The sequence below is a fragment of the Lepidochelys kempii genome, chromosome 16 (genome assembly GCF_965140265.1).
Source record: "Lepidochelys kempii isolate rLepKem1 chromosome 16, rLepKem1.hap2, whole genome shotgun sequence".
Taxonomy (NCBI): domain Eukaryota; kingdom Metazoa; phylum Chordata; order Testudines; family Cheloniidae; genus Lepidochelys; species Lepidochelys kempii.
Genome location: NC_133271.1, coordinates 663,975 through 681,610, shown reverse-complemented (window position 1 = coordinate 681,610; position 17,636 = coordinate 663,975).

The following is a 17,636-nucleotide window of genomic DNA, read 5'->3' as shown; positions in this document are numbered from 1 at the left end:
TATAGAACCCCAAGTCAGTGAAGCCCCGCCCCCTAATCAGGGCTCAGCTTCGCTCCCAGCACAAAGCCCCTCCAAGCCTCTACACATACAGATACTACCAATACAAAACCAAACACACACACAAATAGCTTCTCCTCCAACAGAACTCCCACTCAAAGTCCCCTATTTACAGCTCTATTTGCTAGCTCCTGTACCGCTGCAGCTGTCTGTGTCGCTGCCTGACTGGCTGCTCCCTTTATAGGACCCCTCGTCAGTGAAGCCCCGCCCCCTAATCAGGGCTCAGCTTCTCTCCCAGCACAAAGCCCCTCCAAGCCTCTACACATACAGATACCACCAATACAATACCAAACACACACAAATACCTCCTCCTCCAACATAACTCCCACTCAAACTCCCCTGTTTACAGCTCTGTTTGCTAGCTCCTGTGCCGCTGCCTGACTGGCTGCCACCTTTATAGGACCCCTAGTCAGTGAAGCCCCGCCCCCTAATCAGGGCTCAGCTTCGCTCCCAGCACAAAGCCCCTCCAAGCCTCTACACATACAGATACTACCAATACAAAACCAAACACACACACAAATACCTTCTCCTCCAACAGAACTCCCACTCAAACTCCCCTGTTTACAGCTCTCTTTGCTAGCTCCTGTGCCACTGCAGGTGTCTGTGCCGCTGCCTGACTGGCTGCTGCCTTTATAGGACCCCTAGTCAGTGAAGCCCCGCCCCCTAATCAGGGCTCAGCTTCTCTCCCAGCACAAAGCCTCTACTCATACAGATACTACCAATACAAAACCAAACACACAAATACCTTCTCCTCCAACAGAACTCCCTCTCAAACTCCCCTGTTTACAGCTCTGTTTGCTCGCTCCTGTGCCGCTGCAGCTGTCTGTGCCGCTGCCTGACTGGCTGCTCCCTTTATAGGACCCCTCGTCAGTGAAGCCCCGCCCCCTAATCAGGGCTCAGCTTCTCTCCCAGCACAAAGCCCCTCCAAGCCTCTACACATACAGATACCACCAATACAATACCAAACACACACAAATACCTCCTCCTCCAACAGAACTCCCACTCAAACTCCCCTGTTTACAGCTCTGTTTGCTAGCTCCTGTGCCGCTGCCTGACTGGCTGCCACCTTTCTAGGACCCCTAGTCAGTGAAGCCCCGCCCCCTTATCAGGGCTCAGCTTCTCTCCCAGCACCTAGCCCCTACACATACAGATGCTACCAATACAAAACCAAACACACAAAAATACCTTCTCCTCCAACAGAAAACCCACTCAAACTCCCCTGTTTACAGCTCTATTTGCTAGCTCCAGTGCCGCTGCAGCTGTCTGTGCCGCTGCCTGACTGGCTGGTACCTTTATAGGACCCCTAGTCCGGGAAGCCCCGCCCCCTAATCAGGGCTCAGATTCTCTCCCAGCACAAAGCCTCTACTCATACAGATACTACCAATACAAAACCAAACACACAAATACCTTCTCATCCAACACAACTCCCTCTCAAACTCCCCTGTTTACAGCTCTGTTTGCTAGCTCCTGTGCTGCTGCCTGACTGGCTGCTAGCTTTATAGGACCGCTGGTCAGTGAAGCCCCGCCCCCTAATCAGGGCTCAGCTTTTCTCCCAGCACAAAGCCCCTCCAAGCCTCTACACATACAAATACTACCAATACAAAACCAAACACACACAAATACCTTCTCTTCCAAAGGAACTCCCACTCAAACTCCCCTGTTTACAGCTCTGTTTGCTAGCTCCTGTGCCGCCGCCTGACTGGCTGCTCCCTTTATAGGACCCCTCGTCAGTGAAGCCCCGCCCCCTAATCAGGGCTCAGCTTCTCTCCCAGCACAAAGCTCCTCCAAGCCTCTACACATACAGATACCACCAATACAATACCAAACACACACAGAAATACCTTCTCCTCAAACAGAACTCCCACTCAAACTCCCCTGTTTACAGCTCTATTTGCTAGCTCCAGTGCCGCTGCAGATGTCTGTGCCGCTGCCTGACTGGCTGGTACCTTTATAGGACACCAAGTCAGGGAAGCCCCGCCCCCTAATTAGGGCTCAGCTTCTCTCTCTGCACAAAGCCCCTACACATACAGATACCACCAACACAAAACCAAACACACACAAATAACTTCTCCTCCAACAGAACTCCCACTCAAACTCCCCTGTTTACAGCTCTGTTTGCTCGCTCCTGTGCGGCTGCAGCTGTCTGTGCCGCTGCCTGACTGGCTGCTACCTTTATAGGACGCCTAGTCAGTGAAGCCCCGCCCCCTTATCAGGGCTCAGCTTCTCTACCAGCACAAAGCCTCTACACATACAGATACTACCAATACTAAACCAAACACACACAAACACCTTCTCCTCCAACAGAACTCCCACTCATACTCCCCTGTTTACAGCTCTGTTTGCTAGCTCCTGTGCCGCTGCCTGACTGGCTGCTACCTTTCTAGGACCCCTAGTCAGTGAAGCCCCGCCCCCTAATCAGGGCTCAGCTTCTCTCCCAGCACAAAGCCCCTCCAAGCCTCTACACATACAGATACCAACAATACAAAACCAAACACACACACAAATACCTTCTCCTCCAACAGAACTCCCACTCAAACTCCCCTGTTTACAGCTCTCTTTGCTTGCTCCTGTGCCACTGCAGCTGTCTGTGCTGCTGCCTGACTGGCTGCTGCCTTTATAGAACCCCAAGTCAGTGAAGCCCCGCCCCCTAATCAGGGCTCAGCTTCGCTCCCAGCACAAAGCCCCTCCAAGCCTCTACACATACAGATACTACCAATACAAAACCAAACACACACACAAATAGCTTCTCCTCCAACAGAACTCCGACTCAAAGTCCCCTATTTACAGCTCTGTTTCCTAGCTCCTGTACCGCTGCAGCTGTCTGTGTCGCTGCCTGACTGGCTGCTCCCTTTATAGGACCCCTCGTCAGTGAAGCCCCGCCCCCTAATCAGGGCTCAGCTTCTCTCCCAGCACAAAGCCCCTCCAAGCCTCTACACATACAGATACCACCAATACAATACCAAACACACACACAAATACCTTCTCCTCCAACAGAAGTCCCACTCAAACTCCCCTGTTTACAGCTCTGTTTGCTAGCTCCTGTGCCAATGCAGCTGTCTGTGCCGCTGCCTGACTGGCTGCTACCTTTATAGGACCCCTAGTCAGTGAAGCCCCGCCCCCTAATCAGGGCTCAGCTTTTCTCCCAGCACAAAGCCCCTACACATACAGATACTACCAATACAAAACCAAACACACACAAATACCTTCTCCTCCAACAGAAGTCCCACTCAAACTCCCCTGTTTACAGCTCTGTTTGCTAGCTCCTGTACCGCTGCAGCTGTCTGTGTTGCTGCCTGATTGGCTGCTCCCTTTATAGGAACCCTCGTCAGTGAAGCCCCGCCCCCTAATCAGGGCTCAGCTTCTCTCCCAGCACAAAGCCCCTACACATACAGATACCACCAACACAAAACCAAACACACACAAATACCTTCTCCTCCAACAGAACTCCCACTCAAACTCCCCTGTTTACAGCTCTGTTTGCTAGCTTCTGTGCCGCTGCAGCTGTCCGTGCCGCCGCCTGACTGGCTGCTCCCTTTATAGGACCCCTAGTCAGTGAAGCCCCGCCCCCTAATCAGGGCTCAGGTTCTCTCCCAGCACAAAGCCCCTCCAAGCCTCTACACATACAAATACTACCAAGACAAAACCAAACAAACACAAATACCTTCTCCTCCAACAGAACTCCCACTCAAACTCCCCTGTTTACAGCTCTGTTTGCAAGCTCCTGTGCCACTGCAGCTGTCAGTGCCGCTGCCTGACTGGCTGCTACCTTTATAGGACCCCCGGTCAGTGAAGCCCCGCACCCTAATCAGGGCTCAGCTTCTCTCCCAGAAAAAAGCCCCTACACATACAGATACTACCAAAACAAAACCAAACACACACAAATACCTTCTCCTCCAACAGAACTCCCACTCAAACTCCCCTGTTTACAGCTCTGTTTGCTAGCTCCTGTGCTGCTGCCTGACTGGCTGCTAGCTTTTTAGGACCCCTAGTCAGGGAAGCCCCGCCCCCTTATCAGGGCTCAGCTTCTCTCCCAGCACAAAGCCTCTACACATACAGATACTACCAATACAAAACCAAACACACACAAACACCTTCTCCTCCAACAGAACTCCCACTCATACTCCCCTGTTTACAGCTCTGTTTGCTAGCTCCTGTGCCGCTGCCTGACTGGCTGCTACCTTTCTAGGACCCCTAGTCACTGAAGCCCCGCCCCCTAATCAGGGCTCAGCTTCGCTCCCAGCACAAAGCCCCTCCAAGCCTCTACACATACAGATACTACCAATACAAAACCAAACACACACACAAATACCTTCTCCTCCAACAGAACTCCCACTCAAACTCCCCTGTTTACAGCTCTCTTTGCTAGCTCCTGTGCCACTGCAGCTGTCTGTGCCGCTGCCTGACTGGCTGCTGCCTTTATAGGACCCCTAGTCAGGGAAGCCCCGCCCCCTAATCAGGGCTCAGCTTCTCTCTCAGCACAAAGCCCCTCCAAGCCTCTACACATACAGATACTACCAATACAAAACCAAACACACACACAAATAGCTTCTCCTCCAACAGAACTACCACTCAAAGTCCCCTATTTTGAGCTCTGTTTGCTAGCTCCTGTACCGCTGCAGCTGTCTGTGTCACTGCCTGAGTGGCTGCTCCCTTTATAGGACCCCTCGTCAGTGAAGCCCCGCCCCCTAATCAGGGCTCAGATTCTCTCCCAGCACAAAGCCTCTACTCATACAGATACTACCAATACAAAACCAAACACACAAATACCTTCTCCTCCAACAGAACTCCCTCTCAAACTCCCCTGTTTACAGCTCTGTTTGCTCGCTCCTTTGCCGCTGCAGCTGTCTGTGCCGCTGCCTGACTGGCTGCTACCTTTATAGGACGCCTAGTGAGTGAAGCCCCGCCCCCTTATCAGGGCTCAGCTTCTCTCCCAGCACAAAGCCTCTACACATACAGATACTACCAATACTAAACCAAACACACACAAACACCTTCTCCTCCAACAGAACTCCCACTCATACTCCCCTGTTTACAGCTCTGTTTGCTAGCTCCTGTGCCGCTGCCTGACTGGCTGCTACCTTTCTAGGACCCCTAGTCAGTGAAGCCCCGCCCCCTAATCAGGGCTCAGCTTCTCTCCCAGCACAAAGCCCCTCCAAGCCCCTACACATACAGATACCAACAATACAAAACCAAACACACACACAAATACCTTCTCCTCCAACAGAACTCCCACTCAAACTCCCCTGTTTACAGCTCTGTTTGCTCGCTCCTGTGCCGCTGCAGCTGTCTGTGCCGCTGCCTGACTGGCTGCTACCTTTATAGGACGCCTAATCAGTGAAGCCCCGCCCCCTTATCAGGGCTCAGCTTCTCTCCCAGCACCTAGCCCCTACACATACAGATGCTACCAATACAAAACCAAACACACACAAATACCTTCTCCTCCAACAGAAAACCCACTCAAACTCCCCTGTTTACAGCTCTATTTGCTAGCTCCAGTGCCGCTGCAGCTGTCTGTGCCGCTGCCTGACTGGCTGGTACCTTTATAGGACCCCTAGTCAGGGAAGCCCCGCCCCCTAATCAGGGCTCAGATTCTCTCCCAGCACAAAGCCTCTACTCATACAGATGCTACCAATACAAAACCAAACACACAAATACCTTCTCCTCCAACAGAACTCCCTCTCAAACTCCCCTGTTTACAGGTCTGTTTGCTAGCTCCTGTGCTGCTGCCTGACTGGCTGCTAGCTTTATAGGACCGCTGGTCAGTGAAGCCCCGCCCCCTAATCAGGGCTCAGCTTTTCTCCCAGCACAAAGCCCCTCCAAGCCTCTACACATACAAATACTACCAATACAAAACCAAACACACACACAAATACCTTCTCCTCCAAAGGAACTCCCACTCAAACTCCCCTGTTTACAGCTCTCTTTGATAGCTCCTGTGCCACTGCAGCTGTCTGTGCCGCTGCCTGACTGGCTGCTGCCTTTATAGGACCCCTAGTCAGTGAAGCCCCGCCCCCTAATCAGGGCTCAGCTTCTCTCCCAGCACAAAGCCCCTACACATACAGATACCACGAACACAAAACCAAACACACACAAATACCTTCTCCTGCAACAGAACTCCCACTCAAACTCCCCTGTTTACAGCTCTGTTTGCTAGCTCCTGTGCCTCTGCAGCTCTCCGTGCCGCCGCCTGTCTGGCTGCTCCCTTTATAGGACCCCTAGTCAGTGAAGCCCCGCCCCCTAATCAGGGCTCAGCTTCTCTCCCAGCACAAAGCTCCTCCAAGCCTCTACACATACAGATACTACAAATACAAAACCAAACACACACAAATACCTTCTCCTCCAACAGAACTCCCTCTCAAACTCCCCTGTTTACAGCTCAGTTTTGTAGCTCCTGTTCCGCTACAGCTGTCTGTGCCTCTGCCTGACTGGCTGCTCCCTTTATAGGACCCCTAGTCAGTGAAGCCCCGCCCCCTAATCAGGGCTCAGCTTCGTTCCCAGCACAAAGCCCCTCCAAGCCTCTACACATACAGATACTACCAATACAATACCAAACACATACACAAATACCTTCTCCTCCAACAGAAGTCCCAGTCAAACTCCCCTGTTTACAGCTCTGTTTGCTAGCTCCTGTACCGCTGCAGCTGTCTGTGCTGCTGCCTGACTGGCTGCTCCCTTTATAGGACCCCTCGTCAGTGAAGCCCCGCCCCCTAATCAGGGCTCAGCTTCTCTCCCAGCACAAAGCCCCTCCAAGCCTATACACATACAGATACCACCAATACAATACCAAACACACACAGAAATACCTTCTCCTCAAACAGAACTCCCACTCAAACTCCCCTGTTTACAGCTCTATTTCCTAGCTCCAGTGCCGCTGCAGAGGTCTGTGCCGCTGCCTGACTGGCTGGTACCTTTATAGGACCCCAAGTCAGGGAAGCCCCGCCCCCTAATCAGGGCTCAGCTTCTCTCCCAGCACAAATCCCCTCCAAGCCTCTACACATACAGATACTACCAACACAAAACCAAACACACACAGAAATACCTTCTCCTCCAACAGAACTCCCACTCAAACTCCCCTGTTTACAGCTCTGTTTGCTAGCTCCTGTGCCGCTGCAGCTGTCCGTGCCGCCGCCTGACTGGCTGCTCCCTTTATAGGACCCCTAGTCAGTGAAGCCCCGCCCCCTAATCAGGGCTCAGCTTCTCTCCCAGCACAAAGCCCCTACACATACAGATGCTACCAATACAAAACCAAACACACACACAAATGCCTTCTCCTCCAACAGAACTCCCACTCAGACTCCCCTGTTTACAGCTCTGTTTGCTAGCTCCTGTGCCGCTGCCTGACTGGCTGCTACCTTTATAGGACGCCTAGTCAGTGAAGCCCCGCCCCCTAATCAGGGCTCAGCTTCGCTCCCAGCACAAAGCCCCTCCAAGCTCTACACATACAGATACTACCATTACAAAACCAAACACACACACAAATAGCTTCTCCTCCAACAGAACTCCCACCCAAAGTCCCCTATTTACAGCTCTGTTTGCTAGCTCCTGTACCGCTGCAGCTGTCTGTGTCGCTGCCTGACTGTCTGCTGCCTTTATAGGACCCCTAGTCAGTGAAACCCCGCCCCCTAATCAGGGCTCAGCTTCTCTCCCAGCACAAAAACCCTACACATACAGATACCACCAACACAAAACCAAACACACACAAATACCTTCTCCTCGAACAGAACTCCCACTCAAACTCCCCTGTTTACAGCTCTGTTTGCTAGCTCCTGTGCCGCTGCCTGACTGGCTGCTACCTTTCTAGGACCCGTAGTCACTGAAGCCCCGCCCCCTAATCAGGGCTCAGCTTTTCTCCCAGTACAAAGACCCTACACATACAGATACTACCAATACAAAACCAAACACACACAAATACCTTCTCTTCCAACAGAACTCCCACTCAAACTCCCCTGTTTACAGCTCTGTTTGCTAGCTCCTGTGCCGCTGCCTGACTGGCTGCTACCTTTATAGGACCCCTAGTCAGTGAAGCCCCGCCCCCTAATCAGGGCTCAGCTTCGCTCCCAGCACAAACCCCCTCCAAGCCTCTACACATACAGATACCACCAACACAAAACCAAACACACACAAATACCTTCTCCTCCAACAGAACTCCCACTCAAACTCCCCTGTTTCAGCTCTGTTTGCTAGCTCCTGTGCCGCTGCAGCTGTCCGTGCCGCCGCCTGACTGGCTGCTCCCTTTATAGGACCCCTAGTCAGTGAAGCCCCGCCCCCTAATCAGGGCTCAGCTTCTCTCCCAGCACAAAGCCCCTACACATACAGATGCTACCAATACAAAACCAAACACACACACACACAAATGCATTCTCCTCCAACAGAACTCCCACTCAGACTCCCCTGTTTACAGCTCTGTTTGCTAGCTCCTGTGCCGCTGCCTGACTGGCTGCTACCTTTATAGGACCCCTAGTCAGTGAAGCCCCGCCCCCTAATCAGGGCTCAGCTTCGCTCCCAGCACAAAGCCCCTCCAAGCCTCTACACATACAGATAGTACCAATACAAAACCAAACACACACACAAATAGCTTCTCCTCCAACAGAACTCCGACTCAAAGTCCCCTATTTACAGCTCTGTTTGGTAGCTCCTGTACCGCTGCAGCTGTCTGTGTCGCTGCCTGACTGGCTGCTCCCTTTATACGACCCATAGTCAGTGAAGCCCCGCCCCCTAATCAGGGCTCAGCTTCTCTCCCAGCACAAAGCCCCTACACGTACAGATACCACCAATACAAAACCAAACACACACAAATACCTTCTCCTCCAACAGAACTCCCACTCAAACTCCCCTGTTTACAGCTCTGTTTGCTAGCTCCTGTACCGCTGCAGCGCTCTGTGTCGCTGCCTGACTGGCTGCTCCCTTTGTAGGACCCCTCGTCAGTGAAGCCCCGCCCCCTAATCAGGGCTCAGCTTCTCTCCCAGCACAAAGCCCCTCCAAGCCTCTACACATACAGATACCACCAAAACAAAACCAAACACACACACAAATACCTTTCCTCCAACAGAACTCCCACTCAAACTCCCCTGTTTACAGCTCTGTTTGCTAGCTCCTGTATCGCTGCAGCTGTCTGTGCAGCTGCCTGACTGGCTGCTCCCTTTATAGGACCCCTCGTCAGTGAAGCCCCGCCCCCTAATCAGGGCTCAGCTTCTCTCCAGGCACAAAGCCCCTACACATACAGATACCACCAACAAAAAACCAAACACACACAAATACCTTCTCCTCCAACAGAACTCCCACTCAAACTACCCTGTTTACACCTCTGTTTGCTAGCTCCTGTGCCGCTGCCTGACTGGCTGCTAACTTTATAGGAAACCTAGTCAGTGAAGCCCCGCCCCCTAATCAGGGCTCAGCTTCGCTCCCAGCACAACGCCCCTCCAAGCCTCTACACATACAAATACCACCAATACAAAACCAAACACACACACAAATACCTTCTCCTCCAACAGAACTCCCACTCAAACTCCCCTGTTTACAGCTCTGTTTGCTAGCTCCTGTGCCGCTGCCTGACTGGCTGCTACCTTTATAGGACCCCTAGTCAGGGAAGTCCCGCCCCCTAATCAGCTTCTCTCCCAGCACAAAGCCCCTCCAAGCCTCTACACATACAAATACTACCAATACAAAACCAAACACACACAAATACCTTCTCCTCCAAGAGAACTCCCACTCAAACTCCCCTGTTTACACCTCTGTTTGCTAGCTCCTGTGCCGCTGCAGCTGTCTGTGCCGCTGCCTGACTGGCTGCTACCTTTATAGGACCCCTAGTCAGTCAACTACCTTCTCCTCCAACAGAACTCCCACTCAAACTCCCCTGTTTACAGCTCTGTTTGCTAGCTCCTGTACCGCTGCCTTACTGGCTGCTCCCTTTATAGGACCCCTCGTCAGTGAAGCCCCGCCCCCTAATCAGGGCTCAGCTTCGCCCCCAGCACAAAGCCCCTCCAAGCCCCTACACATACAGATACCACCAATACAAAACCAAACACACACAAATACCTTCTCCTCCAACAGAACTCCCACTCAAACTCCCCTGTTTACAGCTCTGTTTGCTAGCTCCTGTTCCCCTGCAGCTGTCTGTGCCGCTGCCTGACTGGCTGGTACCTTTATAGGACGCCTAGTCAATGAAGCCCCGCCCCCTAATCAGGGCTCAGCTTCTCTCCCAGCACAAAGCCCCTGCACATACAGATACTACCAATACAAAACCAAGCACACACAAATACCTTCTCCTCCAACAGAACTCCCACTCAAACTCCCCTGTTTACAGCTCTGTTTGCTAGCTCCTGTGCCGCTGCAGCTGTCTGTGTCGCTGCCTGACTGGCTCCTCCCTTTATAGGACCCCTAGTCAGTGAAGCCCCGCCCCGTAATCAGGGCTCAGCTTCTCTCCCAGCACAAAGCCCCTACACATACAGATACCACCAATACGAAACGAAACACACACAAATACCTTCTCCTCCAACAGAACTCCCACTCAAACTCCCCTGTTTACAGCTCTGTTTGCTAGCTCCTGTGCCCCTGCAGCTGTCTGTTCCACTGCCTGACTGGCGGCTACCTTCATAAGACCCCTAGTCAGCGAAGGCCCGCCCCCTAATCAGGGCTCATCTTCTCTCCCAGCACAAAGCCCCTCCAAGCCTCTACACACACAGATACCACCAATACAAAACCAAACACACACACAAATGCCTTCTCCTCCAACAGAACTCCCACTCAAACTCCCGTTTACAGCTCTGTTTGCTAGCTCCAGAGCCGCTGCAGCTGTCTGTGCCGCTGCATGACTGGCTGGTACCCTTATAGGACGCCTAAACAGTGAAGCCCCGCCCCCTAATCAGGGCTCAGCTTCTCTCCCAGCACAAAGCCCCTGCACATACAGATACTACCAATACAAAACCAAGCACACACAAATACCTTCTCCTCCAACAGAACTCCCACTCAAACTCGCCTGTTTACAGCTCTGTTTGCTAGCTCCTGTGCCGCTGCAGCTGTCTGTGTCGCTGCCTGACTGGCTGCTCCCTTTATAGGACCCATAGTCAGTGAAGCCCCGCCCCCTAATCAGGGCTCAGCTTCTCTCCCAGCACAAAGCCCCTACACGTACAGATACCACCAATACAAAACCAAACACACACAAATACCTTCTCCTCCAACAGAACTCCCACTCAAACTCCCGTTTACAGCTCTGTTTGCTAGCTCCTGTACCGCAGCAGCGCTCTGTGTCGCTGCCTGACTGGCTGCTCCCTTTGTAGGACCCCTCGTCAGTGAAGCCCCGCCCCCTAATCAGGGCTCAGCTTCTCTCCCAGCACAAAGCCCCTCCAAGCCTCTACACATACAGATACCACCAAAACAAAACCAAACACACACACAAATACCTTTCCTCCAACAGAACTCCCACTCAAACTCCCCTGTTTACAGCTCTGTTTGCTAGCTCCTGTATCGCTGCAGCTGTCTGTTCCGCTGCCTGACTGGCTGCTACCTTTATAGGACCCCAAGTCAGTGAAGCCCCGCCCCCTAATCAGGGCTCAGCTTCTCTCCAAGCACAAAGCCCCGCCAAACCCCTACACATACCAATGCTACCAATACAAAACCAAACACGCAAAAATACCTTCTTCTCCAACAGAACTCCCACTCAAACTCCCCTGTTTACAGCTCTGTTTGCTAGCTCCTGTGCCGCTGCAGCTGTCTGTTCCGCTGCCTGACTGGTTGCTACCTTTATAGGACCCCCAGTCAGTGAAGCCCCGCCCCCTAATCAGGGCTCAGCTTCTCTCCCAGCACAAAGCCCCTACACATACAGATACTAACAATACAAAACCAAACACACAAATACCTTCTCCTCCAACAGAACTCCCTCTCAAACTCCCCTGTTTACAGCTCTGTTTGCTAGCTCCTGTTCCGCTGCAGCTGTCTGTGCCCCTGCCTGACTGGCTGCTCCCTTTATAGGACCCCCAGTCAGTGAAGCCCCGCCCCCTAATCAGGGCTCAGCTTTTCTCCCAGCACAAAGCCCCTACACATACATATACTACCAATACAAAACCAAACACACACAAATACCTTCTCCTCCAACAGAAGTCCCACTCAAACTCCCCTGTTTACAGCTCTGTTTGCTAGCTCCTGTACCGCTGCAGCTGTCTGTGTTGCTGCCTGACTGGCTGCTCCCTTTATAGGAGCCCTCGTCAGTGGAGCCCCGCCCCCTAATCAGGGCTCAGCTTCTCTCCCAGCACAAAGCCCCTCCAAGCCTCTACACATACAGATACTACCAATACAAAACCAAACAAACACAAATACCTTCTCCTCCAACAGAACTCCCACTCAAACTCCCCTGATTACAGCTCTGTTTGCTAGCTCCTGTACCGCTGCAGCTGTCTGTGCAGCTGCCTGACTGGCTGCTCCCTTTATAGGACCCCTAGTCAGTGAACCCCGCCCCCTAATCAGGGCTCAGCTTCTCTCCCAGCACAAAGCCCCTACACATACAGATGCTACCAATACAAAACCAAACACACACAAATACCTTCTCCTCCAACAGAACTCCCACTCAAACTCCCCTGTTTACAGCTCTGTTTGCTAGCTCCTGTGCCCCTGCAGCTGTCTGTGACGCTGCCTGACTGGCTGCTACAATCATAGGACCCCTAGTCAGCGAAGCCCCGCCCCCTAATCAGGGCTCGGCTTCTCTCCCAGCACAAAGCCCCTCCAAGCCTCTACAAATACAGATACCACCAATACAAAACCAAACACACACACAAATACCTTCTCCTCCAACAGAACTCCCTCTCAAACTCCCCTGTTTACAGCTCTGTTTGCTAGCTCCTGTGCTGCTGTCTGACTGGCTGCTAGCTTTATAGGACCCCTAGTCAGGGAAGCCCCGCCCCCTTATCAGGGCTCAGCTTCTCTCCCAGCACAAAGCCTCTACACATACAGTTACTACCAATACAAAACCAAACACACACAAACACCTTCTCCTCCAACAGAACTCCCACTCATACTCCCCTGTTTACAGCTCTGTTTGCTAGCTCCTGTGCCGCTGCCTGACTGGCTGCTACCTTTCTAGGACCCGTAGTCACTGAAGCCCCGCCCCCTAATCAGGGCTCAGCTTTTCTCCCAGTACAAAGACCCTACACATACAGATACTACCAATACAAAACCAAACACACACAAATACCTACTCTTCCAACAGAACTCCCACTCAAACTCCCCTGTTTACAGCTCTGTTTGCTAGCTCCTGTGCCGCTGCCTGACTGGCTGCTACCTTTATAGGACCCCTAGTCAGTGAAGCCCCGCCCCCTAATCAGGGCTCAGCTTCGCTCCCAGCACAAACCCCCTCCAAGCCTCTACACATACAGATACCACCAACACAAAACCAAACACACACAAATACCTTCTCCTCCAACAGAACTCCCACTCAAACTCCCCTGTTTCAGCTCTGTTTGCTAGCTCCTGTGCCGCTGCAGCTGTCCGTGCCGCCGCCTGACTGGCTGCTCCCTTTATAGGACCCCTAGTCAGTGAAGCCCCGCCCCCTAATCAGGGCTCAGCTTCTCTCCCAGCACAAAGCCCCTACACATACAGATGCTACCAATACAAAACCAAACACACACACACACAAATGCCTTCTCCTCCAACAGAACTCCCACTCAGACTCCCCTGTTTACAGCTCTGTTTGCTAGCTCCTGTGCCGCTGCCTGACTGGCTGCTACCTTTATAGGACCCCTAGTCAGTGAAGCCCCGCCCCCTAATCAGGGCTCAGCTTCGCTCCCAGCACAAAGCCCCTCCAAGCCTCTACACATACAGATAGTACCAATACAAAACCAAACACACACACAAATAGCTTCTCCTCCAACAGAACTCCGACTCAAAGTCCCCTATTTACAGCTCTGTTTGGTAGCTCCTGTACCGCTGCAGCTGTCTGTGTCGCTGCCTGACTGGCTGCTCCCTTTATACGACCCATAGTCAGTGAAGCCCCGCCCCCTAATCAGGGCTCAGCTTCTCTCCCAGCACAAAGCCCCTACACGTACAGATACCACCAATACAAAACCAAACACACACAAATACCTTCTCCTCCAACAGAACTCCCACTCAAACTCCCCTGTTTACAGCTCTGTTTGCTAGCTCCTGTACCGCTGCAGCGCTCTGTGTCGCTGCCTGACTGGCTGCTCCCTTTGTAGGACCCCTCGTCAGTGAAGCCCCGCCCCCTAATCAGGGCTCAGCTTCTCTCCCAGCACAAAGCCCCTCCAAGCCTCTACACATACAGATACCACCAAAACAAAACCAAACACACACACAAATACCTTTCCTCCAACAGAACTCCCACTCAAACTCCCCTGTTTACAGCTCTGTTTGCTAGCTCCTGTATCGCTGCAGCTGTCTGTGCAGCTGCCTGACTGGCTGCTCCCTTTATAGGACCCCTCGTCAGTGAAGCCCCGCCCCCTAATCAGGGCTCAGCTTCTCTCCAGGCACAAAGCCCCTACACATACAGATACCACCAACAAAAAACCAAACACACACAAATACCTTCTCCTCCAACAGAACTCCCACTCAAACTACCCTGTTTACACCTCTGTTTGCTAGCTCCTGTGCCGCTGCCTGACTGGCTGCTAACTTTATAGGAAACCTAGTCAGTGAAGCCCCGCCCCCTAATCAGGGCTCAGCTTCGCTCCCAGCACAACGCCCCTCCAAGCCTCTACACATACAAATACCACCAATACAAAACCAAACACACACACAAATACCTTCTCCTCCAACAGAACTCCCACTCAAACTCCCCTGTTTACAGCTCTGTTTGCTAGCTCCTGTGCCGCTGCCTGACTGGCTGCTACCTTTATAGGACCCCTAGTCAGGGAAGTCCCGCCCCCTAATCAGCTTCTCTCCCAGCACAAAGCCCCTCCAAGCCTCTACACATACAAATACTACCAATACAAAACCAAACACACACAAATACCTTCTCCTCCAAGAGAACTCCCACTCAAACTCCCCTGTTTACACCTCTGTTTGCTAGCTCCTGTGCCGCTGCAGCTGTCTGTGCCGCTGCCTGACTGGCTGCTACCTTTATAGGACCCCTAGTCAGTCAACTACCTTCTCCTCCAACAGAACTCCCACTCAAACTCCCCTGTTTACAGCTCTGTTTGCTAGCTCCTGTACCGCTGCCTTACTGGCTGCTCCCTTTATAGGACCCCTCGTCAGTGAAGCCCCGCCCCCTAATCAGGGCTCAGCTTCGCCCCCAGCACAAAGCCCCTCCAAGCCCCTACACATACAGATACCACCAATACAAAACCAAACACACACAAATACCTTCTCCTCCAACAGAACTCCCACTCAAACTCCCCTGTTTACAGCTCTGTTTGCTAGCTCCTGTTCCCCTGCAGCTGTCTGTGCCGCTGCCTGACTGGCTGGTACCTTTATAGGACGCCTAGTCAGTGAAGCCCCGCCCCCTAATCAGGGCTCAGCTTCTCTCCCAGCACAAAGCCCCTGCACATACAGATACTACCAATACAAAACCAAGCACACACAAATACCTTCTCCTCCAACAGAACTCCCACTCAAACTCCCCTGTTTACAGCTCTGTTTGCTAGCTCCTGTGCCGCTGCAGCTGTCTGTGTCGCTGCCTGACTGGCTCCTCCCTTTATAGGACCCCTAGTCAGTGAAGCCCCGCCCCGTAATCAGGGCTCAGCTTCTCTCCCAGCACAAAGCCCCTACACATACAGATACCACCAATACGAAACGAAACACACACAAATACCTTCTCCTCCAACAGAACTCCCACTCAAACTCCCCTGTTTACAGCTCTGTTTGCTAGCTCCTGTGCCCCTGCAGCTGTCTGTTCCACTGCCTGACTGGCGGCTACCTTCATAAGACCCCTAGTCAGCGAAGGCCCGCCCCCTAATCAGGGCTCATCTTCTCTCCCAGCACAAAGCCCCTCCAAGCCTCTACACACACAGATACCACCAATACAAAACCAAACACACACACAAATACCTTTCCTCCAACAGAACTCCCACTCAAACTCCCCTGTTTACAGCTCTGTTTGCTAGCTCCTGTATCGCTGCAGCTGTCTGTTCCGCTGCCTGACTGGCTGCTACCTTTATAGGACCCCAAGTCAGTGAAGCCCCGCCCCCTAATCAGGGCTCAGCTTCTCTCCAAGCACAAAGCCCCGCCAAACCCCTACACATACCAATGCTACCAATACAAAACCAAACACGCAAAAATACCTTCTTCTCCAACAGAACTCCCACTCAAACTCCCCTGTTTACAGCTCTGTTTGCTAGCTCCTGTGCCGCTGCAGCTGTCTGTTCCGCTGCCTGACTGGTTGCTACCTTTATAGGACCCCCAGTCAGTGAAGCCCCGCCCCCTAATCAGGGCTCAGCTTCTCTCCCAGCACAAAGCCCCTACACATACAGATACTAACAATACAAAACCAAACACACAAATACCTTCTCCTCCAACAGAACTCCCTCTCAAACTCCCCTGTTTACAGCTCTGTTTGCTAGCTCCTGTTCCGCTGCAGCTGTCTGTGCCCCTGCCTGACTGGCTGCTCCCTTTATAGGACCCCCAGTCAGTGAAGCCCCGCCCCCTAATCAGGGCTCAGCTTTTCTCCCAGCACAAAGCCCCTACACATACATATACTACCAATACAAAACCAAACACACACAAATACCTTCTCCTCCAACAGAAGTCCCACTCAAACTCCCCTGTTTACAGCTCTGTTTGCTAGCTCCTGTACCGCTGCAGCTGTCTGTGTTGCTGCCTGACTGGCTGCTCCCTTTATAGGAGCCCTCGTCAGTGGAGCCCCGCCCCCTAATCAGGGCTCAGCTTCTCTCCCAGCACAAAGCCCCTCCAAGCCTCTACACATACAGATACTACCAATACAAAACCAAACAAACACAAATACCTTCTCCTCCAACAGAACTCCCACTCAAACTCCCCTGATTACAGCTCTGTTTGCTAGCTCCTGTACCGCTGCAGCTGTCTGTGCAGCTGCCTGACTGGCTGCTCCCTTTATAGGACCCCTAGTCAGTGAACCCCGCCCCCTAATCAGGGCTCAGCTTCTCTCCCAGCACAAAGCCCCTACACATACAGATGCTACCAATACAAAACCAAACACACACAAATACCTTCTCCTCCAACAGAACTCCCACTCAAACTCCCCTGTTTACAGCTCTGTTTGCTAGCTCCTGTGCCCCTGCAGCTGTCTGTGACGCTGCCTGACTGGCTGCTACAATCATAGGACCCCTAGTCAGCGAAGCCCCGCCCCCTAATCAGGGCTCGGCTTCTCTCCCAGCACAAAGCCCCTCCAAGCCTCTACAAATACAGATACCACCAATACAAAACCAAACACACACACAAATACCTTCTCCTCCAACAGAACTCCCTCTCAAACTCCCCTGTTTACAGCTCTGTTTGCTAGCTCCTGTGCTGCTGTCTGACTGGCTGCTAGCTTTATAGGACCCCTAGTCAGGGAAGCCCCGCCCCCTTATCAGGGCTCAGCTTCTCTCCCAGCACAAAGCCTCTACACATACAGTTACTACCAATACAAAACCAAACACACACAAACACCTTCTCCTCCA